The 13,301-nt window shown below is 35.7% G+C and overlaps 1 non-coding gene across 1 annotated transcript; it reads left to right on the forward strand.

Moving 5' to 3' along the window:
* Window positions 1–8,855: 8,855 nt before the first annotated feature.
* On the forward strand, window positions 8,856–8,927 carry TRNAP-UGG. The gene has a single exon. It is a non-coding gene; the product is annotated as a tRNA-Pro (tRNA).
* The last annotated feature ends 4,374 nt before the right edge of the window (window positions 8,928–13,301 follow it).

Raw genomic sequence — 13,301 nt, forward strand, 5'->3', positions numbered from 1 at the left:
CACTTGAACTAAAACTCTAGTGGAGTTTTATAACGTTGAGTGGAGAGAAAGACATAAATACAATAAACTAGGGCATCACATACTCATGCCTTTTCTCCCACTTGCCCTAGATTACCTAACTCGCAGTTCTAGACTCACTAGGTGCCCTTCATACACTTTAACCGTGAGGGGCTTTGTAAATGGATCAGCAATGTTGTGCTCTGAAGATATCTGTGTGACGATCACATCTCCTCGTTACACAATCTCTCTTATGAGATGATATTTGGGCTCAATATGTTTTCCTCGCTTATGGCTTCTTGGTTCTTTTGAATTTGCAAACCCTTTGCTCGTGATCCTGTTCAATGAACCCCTCTGGTTGAGCCATATAGATACTCTCTTCAAGATTGTCGTTTAGAAAGGATGTCTTAACATCCATTTTCCAAATTTCATAATCATAAAATGTGACAATAGAGTATTCTAATCGATTTTAGCATAGCAACAGGAGAGAAGGTTTCTTCATAGTTCACCCCCTCTCTTTGGGTATAACCCTTTGCTACTAGTCGAGCTTTAAAGGTCTGTACCTTACCGATTTGGTCTCGTTTCCTCTTATAGATCCACTTGCAACCAATAGGTTTTACCCTATCTGGTTGATCTACAAGTTCCCAGATTGAATTGAATTACATTGACTCCATTTCAAGATTCATGGCTTTAATCCACTGATCTCTATCTTCATCATTCATTGCTTGTTCATAGATCAATGGATCCTCAATGCCATCATCAGGTATGATGACTTGAGTTTCTGCCAAACCCAAGTAACGATCGGGTTGAGTTATAACCCTCCCACTACGTCGAGGCATTCTCAACTCTTGAGAAGGATGTGATTGACCAGAAGTGTCAGCTCCATCAACAACTCTTATTGAAGGACCAGCTTGATCAACAACTCTTGTTGTTGTATCAGTAGCTTCTTTAGAAATCTCACTTAATACTTGTTCGCTACGAGGTTGATGATTTCTTACGTGATCTTCCTCTAAGAATGTAGCATTTGTTGATACAAACACTCTATTTTCTTGAGGGTCATAAAACAAACCATCTTTCGTCTCTTTGGGGTATCCTACGAATAGACATAATTTTGAACGACGTCCTAATTTCTTGGAATTTTGCACCAACACATGTGCATCCCCAAATTCTGAAGTGACGTAAACTACCTTTACGCCCTTTTCATAACTCATAAGGTGTTTCTGAAACACTCTTAGTAGGAATCATGTTCAAAATGCATGTAGCAGTCTCCACTACATATCCCCAAAACGGATCGGGTAATTGAGCGAAACTCATCATAGATCGAACCATGTCTAACAAAGTTCTATTTCTCCTTTCTGATACACCATTTTCTTGAGGCATACCAGGGGCTGAGAGTTGTGACCTTATTCCATGTTCTATCATATAGTCCTAAAATCTTAAGTCCATGTACTCTCCTCCTCGATCTGATCGAAGTGTTTTAATAATTTTACCTAATAGATTCTCAACCTCAGTCTTATACTCTCTGAATTTTTCAAGAGCTTCGAGCTTGTAACGTATTAGATAAAGATAGTCATACCTTGAATAATCCTCAATAAATCTGATGAAATATTCATACCCTCCTCGTGCTTTGACATTCATTGGACCACAGAGATCTGTATGCACGAGTTCTAAGGTTTCTTTGGCTCTATAACCTTTTTCGAAAAACGATCGTTTAGTCATTTTACCCTCAAGACAAGACTCACATGGAGGTAAATAGTTGTCTTCTAACTTATTTGGAAGTCCATTTTTATCCAATCTATCAATCCTATTGAGATTAATGTGGCCTAGTCTTAAGTGCCAAAGATAGGTATTAGGAGAAATCTTTTGTCATTTATTTTGAGTCAGCTTTTTTAAACATCTCGGTATTTAAAATGGCTTTTATTTCGCTCGATTTTAACATATATAAGTTGTTTTCTAATTTTGCAGAACAAATATGAATACCTCTTTTGCAAATGAACAAGAGATAGATATTAGATTTATTTTCATTTCAGGAACAAAAAGTACATTATCTAATATAATGAATCTATCTCCAAAAAACAACTTTAAATTTCATACTGATTTTGCTGAGACAGCTTTTCCTATTCCAACCTTGAGTGTTATCTCACCGTCCGCAAGCATTCTCCAGAAGCTAGTTTCCTGGTAAAAAGAACAAATATGATTAGTCGCCCCTGAATCTAGTATCCAAGTTAAGTTTTTATACTCTACTGAACATATTTCTACAACGAATAAATCATATATACCTTGTTGTGTCTTTTCGGCTTTATTCTTTACAATGTATTTTGGGCAGTTTCTCTTCCAGTGCCCATTTTTGTTGCAATGAAAACATTTTTCTTTATCTGCTTTTTGAACCTTGTGTTTGCGGTTAGTAGGAATCTTATTTTTCCCATTACCCTTCTTCTTCATCAAAAACACTTTTAGAAGTTGAAGGTCCAGGCTTAGTTTCTTAGTACGATACACGTAGTAATTTTTTGGAGATAGCAACATTTGCTTCTCCTGTTTGTCCCTTGTTCGTTAAGAGGGATTGATAAGTCTGTAGCTCATTGAGAAGAGCAGTCAAGTTATATTCTATTTTTTTCATTACCACATTTGTGCAGAACTGACTTGACTCTTCTCATCAATGACAACTTCATTTTCTTCTGTCACATTGAAATTGACCATCATGTCTAGGACATGTTCTCTAACTGAGGTCGCTTCTTACATACGACAGTTGTAAATGTATTTTATGGCTTCATGTCTAAGGGAGAAGGATGGTTGTCCAAACATCTCTTTTAGAGATTCCATAACTCTTAGTATTTTAGACGGTTGGGTATACCTATTACTTCGTTATATTCCGACTAATTAAATATAGCTTAAGTCTAGGTTATTTTTCTAAAACTTATATCACTTAAGCATGCTCATAAAACTGGGCTAACTAAGCTCAAGTACTGGTCCGATCTCCAGGTAGTATGTGTTTTGTAAACCGTCAACGTAAGTACCTCCAGCCTTAGACAAGATCTTGCCAGGTGAGCTTTCTCGTAACTGCAATTTTGTAAGACATAGACCTATTTTAACTATTAAAATTGATCGTTCTCGGTTCTTAACCCTGAGTGAGCATGTACTTAACTTTATTATAGATTTTAACGTCTATCTCGTTTTATGACGTTGAAAATAACCTATAACATGCATCTAACATGCTTTATATAACAATTATATAATCATCCATTCCATGCAATAATATAACAATTTATATCTATCACTCATGGAACCCTAAACATGCATACACTATAAATTATAATAATTATAACATACTTGGAATGCATGAAACATGCTTAGCCTATGGTGAGATTTTAAATCTATATGACATACTTTGTGCATATACATTTTCTATTTAATTAAAACATACATTCATAATGCATAATTAATTAAACACGCTAAAGTGGATTGGTTTTGGCATTTTAAAACAAGCAATTAACTAAATTATTACATTAATAATTAAAAATAACTTGAACCGCTCCCGAGGATCAGGAATTGGGCGACCCAACCCTTCAAAACGTTGAACCAGACCCCAAAGGCAGAAAAACCACCCGAACTGCCTCTTCCATCTTCTTCTTTGGTTCAGCTTGCTATCTCTTCCATTTTCGATCAATTACAACCTAAAATGGACTCTAATGATTTCTTTGGTTCAGCTTGCTATCTCTTCCATTTTCGATCAATTACAACCTAAAATGGACTCTAATGATTTCATAAAAATTACAAACCTTTCTTCATTCATTAAAGCCCATACACATTAGTTACAATAATTGTATCAAACAAAAGCATAAAAAAATGCCAAAACCAAAACCATCCACTTTAGGAACCACAAAATTTCATTCAAGAAATGGTACCCACCATGATCAAATTAATGTAAATAAAGTGCCTAAAACTTGCTCTGATACCAATTGATGGTGTTAATATAACACATGCGAAAACAATTTGGATCTTAGGCACTTTTAGAACATCAATTATAGTAAATAACTAGCATGTTCATGAGTATTAAAACTTAATGAGTTTGAATACTAACCTTTTGTAGTTCAAATTCTTTTTTCCTCACGAACCGGTTTCGAGCCACCACTAGTGTCTTCTCCACTGTCCTCCGGTCTTAGAACGGGATTGTGGAATTCGGTGAGTGACTAAGCTTGGGAGGGATTTTGTATATATGAAGATAGTGTTTGTGAGAGGTTTTTCTCAAGGTTTTTCACCAAGAAGAAGACATTTCATGTTTTATGATCACTCTATTTATAGAGTCATGTTTGCATGTTCATGCAAATTTGAGATCACCAAATTTTGACACTAAAAATTTCACTCAAATATTTGGGATAACGTGGCAAGCATGCATACTTGAGTTAACCAAATTTATTGGATTTAGATTAATGATCGTAAAGTTCACTTTATTCAATAACAATCTTTAATAAATAAACAACAATAATAACTTTATTCAAAATAAAATATGTTTTTGTTTACACACTATGAGTTTTAGGACATAAAACTCAACAATTATAACTTACCATATATATCATAATTGATTTTTTATTATAGGATATTTGTCTTCTATTACAGTTCACATAGGTATGATGTTTTCCTTTTATTACAGGCTTTTTTCATTTATTGTTATAACCCTATCCTTTATAATTTATTTGATTATTTGAGACCTTCATTTAGGTGTGGTGGTTTCAGCCAATACATGAGAATATAAAACGTAGGGTAATGTGCTAATCAACAATGTGAAGTTAACAAGACAATAATAATAGGTTCTAAAGCACAAAAACATGTGGATAAATTTCAAATATTGAGGCGCATAAAAGATATGGACCAGCAACTAATATTGATAGATCCACTACAAGGCATTTGGTCTAGTGTATGATTCTCGCTTCGGGTGCGAGAGGTCCCGAGTTTGATTCTAAAAATGCCTCCAACAATTATATCAAATTGAAGCATGCAATATAATAAGATTTGAAATAGGTTTTTTAAACCTTGAATCAAGAAGTAATTCAAATTGATATTTGGAAAGAAAAAAAAAGCTATATTTAATTATAATTTACAAGTGTCTTTATAACATATTAATTGAAGAGAGCAAACAATAAGAATAAACAAACAAAGGAAATTTGTGTATGTATGATTCTCTTCAAATCTTGGAAACTATGAGGATTCCTCTCCTTTCTTGACATCAAGACTTACTTTTTTGGGACTTGGAACATAAACAGTAATCTACTCTTACTCCTACTCCCTTCTATGAGAATCAACATAGCATAATCATTCCATGAAGGCTGAGGTAGTCTTATAAAAGAAGATGAGGGTACCACTTTCTATTGCAGAATTTCTATGTGAATAGAGAATGAACCATATTCTTGGGAGATAAGATAGAGCCTTGAGCCTAACTTCAAAGGCATTACACAAATTGTTCTATGATATTTTTTCTAGGAACTCTTTGTTATGTTGTGCGCTGAAGGTTTAAGGAAAGGGACACAGATTCTCTATTGCACTGATCTCCCAATAGAAGTTTTACCTAGGTCATCTATCGTCACAATCCTTTTAAGGAAGATGCGCCAAAATAACCAGTGAACAATAACATTTAAAGAAGTTTCAGAGAGCAAGAAGAGGATTGTGATAGAAGTTTCCCTAGGTAAAACTTCTTTAAATGTCTTAGCCAATCATGACCTCATAATGAGGAGTCTCTTGGACAACAATAGCATATGGACAACAAATGTCTTAGCCAATTGTAACGGTTATGATTGCTCAAGTCGTGTCGCCCAAATAACCGATAAACAATAACATTGTCCAAATAACAACCTTGGACAACAAATTTTTTACAAGAATGGCTGAGACATGCAACATGCAACCACAGGCAACACGCCTTGGGCAATCATGACTGTGACATCTGCCCCCACACAGTTTATTGGATAAGGCTGACTTTAGGTCTCTGGATGCGCTTCTAGCTGATCTCATAATGAGGAGTCTCTTCCAACCTACTAGGTGCTGTTGAAAAGTACTTCTCGGTTTGTTGAGTCTTCATGTCTTCTCTGTTCGTGTCTTTCCTACTTTCTTCGCTTAAAACTTTTTCTTAATTGTATGACGTCATATCACCTGCTTCTGCTTGATGTCTTCTTAGTCGAAATAATAACGTTTCAAGTTACTAACGTGGACAACAAGGTTAGTCCGCATCCATAAGAGCAATTAGATTCTATATGATGTCTTCATAATCTTACGGATAACTTTAACTAGTCCATAGTATTTTCACACCAGTCTTTGGTTTTGTTGCTTTGAACTCGAAGTTGATCTAACCTTAACTTATATGAACTCTTTATTTTTCTTGAAATTATTGTGGTTGACGCTTCCGACTGACCCTTCTCTACATCCGTCTAGATGATATTTATGTGTGAACATGTGTTGCTTCAATGGTTTGTTTTTGTCTCCCTTCTTTAGTATCTGACCTTGTTTTTGTCTCTCTTGGTGGGGATAAATCCATTATCTGACCTTGTTTTGCGTCGTGGTGTTAATGTAGTGGCAACAAGGTTTCTATTGAGATTGGCGCACTCGAGCTCCCCTTTTCAATTACAACAATAGCAGAAAGCGTAGATTCATCATGGCTATGATTATTTTTCAACTGTTGTATCGACATCATTTTCAACCCTCTTGGTTGATGGATGTTTTTCTGAATGATCGTCGGGTTAGACTCCGTTACTGCTAGACATTTTGCTAGGGGCATGTAAATGACTTTGTGTTTCAGCAGGACGTTCATTCCTGACACGACGTCGAAGTCATCCATTTCAACTATCACTAAACAATTTTCCTAGTCCAAGGCTCTAGCTTGATTAGAGTTCTCATTGTGACTCTTAAGACAGACAAAGCTTCCAATTTGACGGCGTTCATCTTTCCTGTATCTTGATGCCAAAGGATGTTAAAATATTTTGCATCGGTCTCCATCATGTTGTGGGTGGCTCTAGAGTTGACAATGGTGTTCCTTACTACTTTGTGCTTTATCCAGACCTCGACATGCATAATATATATATATTCATTTAACTATAAGACATATGGTCCATGGTAAATTGTAAGTCTTATACTCATTAATATTATAATGGCTACTACCTAAATTATAACCTAAAGTTGATAATTGATGTTCAATTAGCCAACCTTAAATTTGTAATCATTGTGAAGTGATTGAAATTAGAATGGAAGTAGTTTAAACTCCTAGTACCTTAAATGAAGTTGGTCTCTTCTAATAAAACACGAATTTCTCTTTAATATCATTAATACAATTATGCTTCATATTGAACCTACCAAACATGAAACTAAAACTACGTTCAATTTAACTCCATTTTATTGTCATCTTGAATGACGTGCAGGATATATTCTTGGTTTACCTTGATATTTCATATTAGTTAAGTTTTTTGCAAAATCACAATTTGACAATAACAAAGATGAACTTGAGTCTGTTTATTATTTTAAAGAAAATTTCTTTCTCCATCTTATTCCTAATAACTCTTCAACTAAATTCATATTATGCTAAGAAACAAATTTTTTACTCGCAAGAAGTAAAATATGCAACTTTAACTAAAATTTCATCGAAACAAATTTTATTGTCATACAACATAGATGACAATTATAGCCTTCAAACAAAAACTAGAGTAGTTGTGGTGAATGGGATAGAAACTCTAGTGTTCATCCATAATATACAACCACTACCTAAATTATTTCCTATAACTTTCAAAACATAAGTTGTAGTTGAAAATTACATAAAACAATCCCCAAAATCCAAGAACTCGTGTCCAATTAGTCAATCCTAAAGATAGCAACTAACATAGAGTAATTGAAAATTTAAAGTTCCAGTTACTTAACTAAATTTCATCTCGTCTTTAATAAAACATGAGTTGCACTTAAGTTCATGAAATATTTGACTCCAACTCTTAGTACTATTAATGCAATTATATTTCATATGAGTTTGTCATAAATCAAACTATGTTACATTCAATACAACTTCATTTTCTTGTCATAGGAAGCAAAATAGAAGAATTAAATCAAACAAACTGATGAACTGAGCCGAATAAATCCAACCCAACCCAAACGGATTAGTTTGATTCATTTGTTGGGTTGTAGTTTATTTGAACACTTGCATACTAGACCATCAACTTTTTGTTTTATAGTCCAACAACCGCTCAAGAAAATAGATTTCAAACTTGAGAGAAAAAAATATACTGAGGAGTTAAAAATGTTGCAATTTTTTAGAAAGGGCATTTGGTCTAGTGGTATGATTCTCGCATAGGGTGCGAGAGGTCCCGAGTTCAATTCTCAAAAGAATGAGCCTCAAAGAAAACAATTCAAACACCATAGTGTATATTCTTCCATCTTAAAACTATGATGATGCTCTTTTTTAATATCATTTTATCTTTTCCACTTTCAATAGGCATGCCTACCCAAATCCTAACTTTCGATATTTGCTTTACTTGTGTATTCCACGATATGTGTCTCAAATGGAACTATCAAACTAAAACTTACATTATTTTCTTCTCAATACAGTAATTGTCGCAAACCCTATGTAAATAATTTAACAGCGGTCTAGTCTAAAAGATATAATAATAATGATTATTTCTCATGGATTTCATTAACAAAGAAAATAAATGAAATAATGATGATACATTCCATAAAAAACATAATATATAGTCCATACTAAGGGCATTTGGTCTAGTGGTATGATTATTGCTTTGGGTGCAAGAGGTTGTCCAAAAGAAAAAAAGCACTAAAATAATTAATTATCAGGTTTATGAAAAAGAAATTGTCATTCTTTTGTCTTTTAAAATCCATACTAAGGGCATTTGGTCTAGTGGTATGATTCTTGCTTTGGGTGCAAGAGGTCTCGAGTTCGATTCTCGGAATGCCCCTCCAAAAGAAAAAAAGTACTAAAATAATTATCGTTTCAGGTGTGAGAGGTCTCAAGTATATCGTTTCAACTATAATAAAGGCATTTGGTCTAGTGTTAGTCAGCTATTTGAATAGCCTGAAGTCATCATAGCCAGATCCTTTCCTGAACCAACCGGGCACAAAACGCCGAGGTAGAAAGTCGAAAGCGAGCTCTTTTCGCGTATACGTAATTGCAAGTATGAGTGCTAGGTAAGAGAGAATGTCGAATGAGAAAGACATTCAATTACGGCAACATTCGCAACTACCAAAGTGCACTAAACCTAATAGAGATCTTCGACATTAAATTACGGCAACATTCGCAACTACCAAAGTGTTCTCTCTCAGTCACCCGGAGACGAAAGTAAGATCAGATCTGAAGTTTACGAATCGAAGAGAAAATGGATCTGAGTTATACACGCTTTCAGTTTCAAAAGCTTCGCTTGGCTACGGTACTTTATTCAGGATGTACAACAATATAGTCATCTCTTAGCCGTGTATAGAGAATTCCTTGATCTTTTCTTTGGCGGATAACACAAATGAAATCGATTCTCTGACCGCCCATCTTATGAGTCCATTCTTGTCTTGTTGGTTTGTTGTACTATTCTATACCTCTCTCGATTGATCGAAAGACGTTCGACAGCTGGGAGGGCCTATCGTGAGGGAACTTTCCTTTTCATGGTAGGCAAATTTAAAGAGGGAGATGCGTATGTCCACGGTGATCAAGGTAGAGCGACTCCTTCTTTAAAAGAGGTTGGTTTTATCGAAACTGTTAAATCCGCTTTCATTAAAGAAAAAATAGAAGCCCTTGGTTTGGCAGATGTCAATTCGTATGGCAATGTGGACTCGACTCAGGATGAGAATTCCGCTTTTCATACTGCTGCTATGAGCTGAAAGAGCTGGTAAGCTATCTCACTAAACGAAAAGAAAAAGCACATACGGGTTGACCTCGTTACAAGTGGCGGGGGCTAGCCAAAGAAGGTCAGTCGAACTAGGTTAGGACCCTTGATCTGGTTCAGCTAGGTTCTTCCATGCGAAAATGTATGTGTATCCGTATCTTCTTTTTGTTTATACGTTTGGAGAAAACTGCTAAGCCCGCCTTTCTTACCAAGTGTGATTCAATCTTTCAGCTCAAACTTTCCTCTCGTCCGACGGAAAAGGTAGGATTACGACTACCTTTTCCTTTTCTTGCCGGAGCCAAGGGATCAATCAGTTTCTACCAAAAAGTTCGCTATCTATTAGTTGTCGTAATCGAATGTATTTCTCATTTCATGTTAGCTCCTCCAAGAGCTTCCAGGTCCGTAGTAGACGAAACCTTGGACTTCTATTGAACTTATAGCATTGCCTGTTGAGCTCGCCGTTGAGGGTTGGCCTTACAGGAGATCGAGCAGCCTTTCTTTCCTTGCCTGGTATGCTTTCCTGCTTATCGTGTAACTAGCGAACTAGCCAAACTAAGAGGGAGAGGGATCATGTCAATCAATTTTTATGTGCATTTTGTCCGTCCTGTACTTGCCTGCTTAGCTTTCTTAGCCAACATCTTCGGTTTCCCCCAAACCAAGAGGTTCGCTTATCCATACCCAACAGTCACACTTTCAGCTGAAAGACTTATTTTTTTTTCATAAAGTCGGTTCATAGATCAAGAAAGAATGAAGCTGCTTACAGGGACGGTTACGCGATACATCTTTTCATACTCACCTTTTCTTTAACCCTGCTAGCAACCGAACCATTCTCGTTTGTTTCTTTAAGGGGTCTCCCCATTGTAGATTACTCGGATTGGTTCTCGCATCCCTGTGCCAAAAAGTATGGGCGAGTTTGGTTTGAGCGTTCATCGATTGGGTGGATCCATATGCTCCGGAGNNNNCGAGTTTGGTTTGAGCGTTCATCGATTGGGTGGATCCATATGCTCCGGAGGGGTGAGACGAGGTGTAGCACATCTGTTTTGGGTATGTTGTCCGCTAAAGGTTTTAGGAAATGGGTACAAATTTTCTACATTGGTCATCTGTGGTCACAATCCTTTCAAGGAAGATGCTCCCAAATAATCGGTGAACAATAGCCTATAAAAAAGTTTCAGAGAGCAAGAAGAGATAGAACAGAGAATAGGAGTGAGTCGTGCAAAGAAGAAGGAACTAGTAGGTTTAATTTGGGTTCGTTTGAACTAAAACACGAACCAAAATTTGTCAAACGAACCCAAATTTAAGACTCTCTAGCCCAAAGTCCATATGTGTAAAAAAAAAAAAACCTTCCGTGGCCCAACCCTTATTCGCAGTCCACATCCAACCATTTCTTTTTCAACCTACACATATGCTCCATGCCAAACTCACGTAACTAGTCAGAAGATGCGGCCCACAATTGAAAGAAAGACAAGTGTAACAATCGCACTCTTGCAGTAGTGAGATAATAATTATGTGACATTTGTTCTAATCCAGTGAACAAGTCAACCATGCAAAATTCAGACTGAACGAAAAATAGCAATGTATGCTTAAATCACGTTTAGAAGAAATATTTTAGAAAACGTGAGCGAGGAAAGACGTCAAAAACAATTTCAAATAGAGCAATGTTATAAGCTAAAAGTGAATAAACAACAACTGGTCACGTTCTCCTATAGTACATTTTGGGATATTTTAGTTCTGATGAGTGTATATATGATTTTGAGGACTAATCATACATATCGTAGGATTAATCTGATTGACGCTGTCCATAAACATGACGTTCAACATCATCAAAGAGAAGACGACATCGGGCCTATTGAAGGTGTTGTCAAATATGTACGAAAATACGTCGGCTATGAACAAGGTGTATTTGATGCAGAGGTTGTTCAATCTACAAATGTCGATATGTTGCAAATCATATAAATTAGTTCAACATAATTGTAAGTCAATTGAGTTGGGTGGAAATTATGTTAAAAAATGAAATTAAAGCATTGATTTTTGTGTCATCTTTACTCGAGTCGTGGTATACTGTTGTTGCTGCAATCAACAGTTCACGAGGATCTAATAAATTGAAATTTAATGAAATTCAAGATATCAGCGAAAGCCCAAACGAGAAATTGGAGATTCATCAGACAATGCTCTCATTGTTGATCGAAGGGGAAGAAGTAAATCAAAGAGCCCAAACAAACATGGGCGATCAAAATTAAGAAACCGTGAAAAATCTCCAAACAAACAAAACGAAAAGAGTTGAAATTGTGGAGAAAAATAACACTTTCGAACAGATTGTACAAAATAGAAGAAAAGAAAAATCACAAATTTGAAGATAACAATAATTTCATATGTTCAACAGAAGATACTGAGAATACTTTAATCCTTGGCGTGAATAGCCCAATTGAATTTTGGATTTTAGATTCAGTTGCATCGTTTCATTCGTCTCCAAGTAAGGAATTTTTTAAAAGTTTAAAACAAAGAAATGTTAGGAAGGTGTATATTGCCGACAACAAAACGTTGGAGATTGTTGGAGATTGAAGGGAAGAGAGATGTCTACATATAAACTCTAACAGAAAATGAGCGAGTGGACATTATAGAATGTCATAAATATTTCTGATCTCAAGAAGAATCTGGTCTCTATTGGTCAGTTGGATAGCACAGGTTATGCAGCCGAGTTTGGAAAGAGTTTGGGAAAGATTGTGAAGGGTGTCATGGTGGAAACATGACCTAAAATATGGAACCCTATACACCAACTAGAGTGTATAAACAAGGTTGTTGTTGCTAAGAGTGTTTCCAATTCAAGTAACAGCAACAACAACCAAGTTTTTACACCCTACAGCAGTGTCAATAGACTTGTACATATGAGCATCAAAGAAATGAAGATGATGGGTGCAAATGAAGTTTTAGAAGGCCTAAAATCTATTGATATGGGTGTTTGTGAGAGCTGCGTTATGGAAAAATATAAACGAGTTAGCTTCACAAAAGCTGCTAGAGAATCAAAGAAAGTGCGATTGGAAATGGTTCATACAGACGTTTGGGGACCATCTCTAGTTTCTTCATTTATAGTACCAAAATTTCATGGATTAGATGTCTCGCACTGTGCAACGAAAACTCTCTGTTTTCCTAAGGCTAGTTATATATCTCATGAACACTCTTTTCCTCCTCACGATATCTAGACACTATAACGTTGATCCAGTATTGTCTTATATAGTTAACGTTCACTCTTTAACGTCCAAGGACATTTTATAACTACCACGAAAATCAAAACATACAATAAATTTATACAAGTTTTACAACATATCATATGCTACAAAATAGGGTTAGACTGCTTACTTTGTCGCGGAGAGACGTGTCATTGAGCTGAGTCAAAGAGATATACGACTCTTTATCCTAAGAAAAAATTTATATAATTTAAAATCCGGCTGCTCTGATACCAAT

The sequence above is a fragment of the Cucurbita maxima genome, unplaced genomic scaffold (genome assembly GCF_002738345.1).
Source record: "Cucurbita maxima cultivar Rimu unplaced genomic scaffold, Cmax_1.0 Cma_Scf00230, whole genome shotgun sequence".
Lineage (NCBI taxonomy): Eukaryota > Viridiplantae > Streptophyta > Magnoliopsida > Cucurbitales > Cucurbitaceae > Cucurbita > Cucurbita maxima.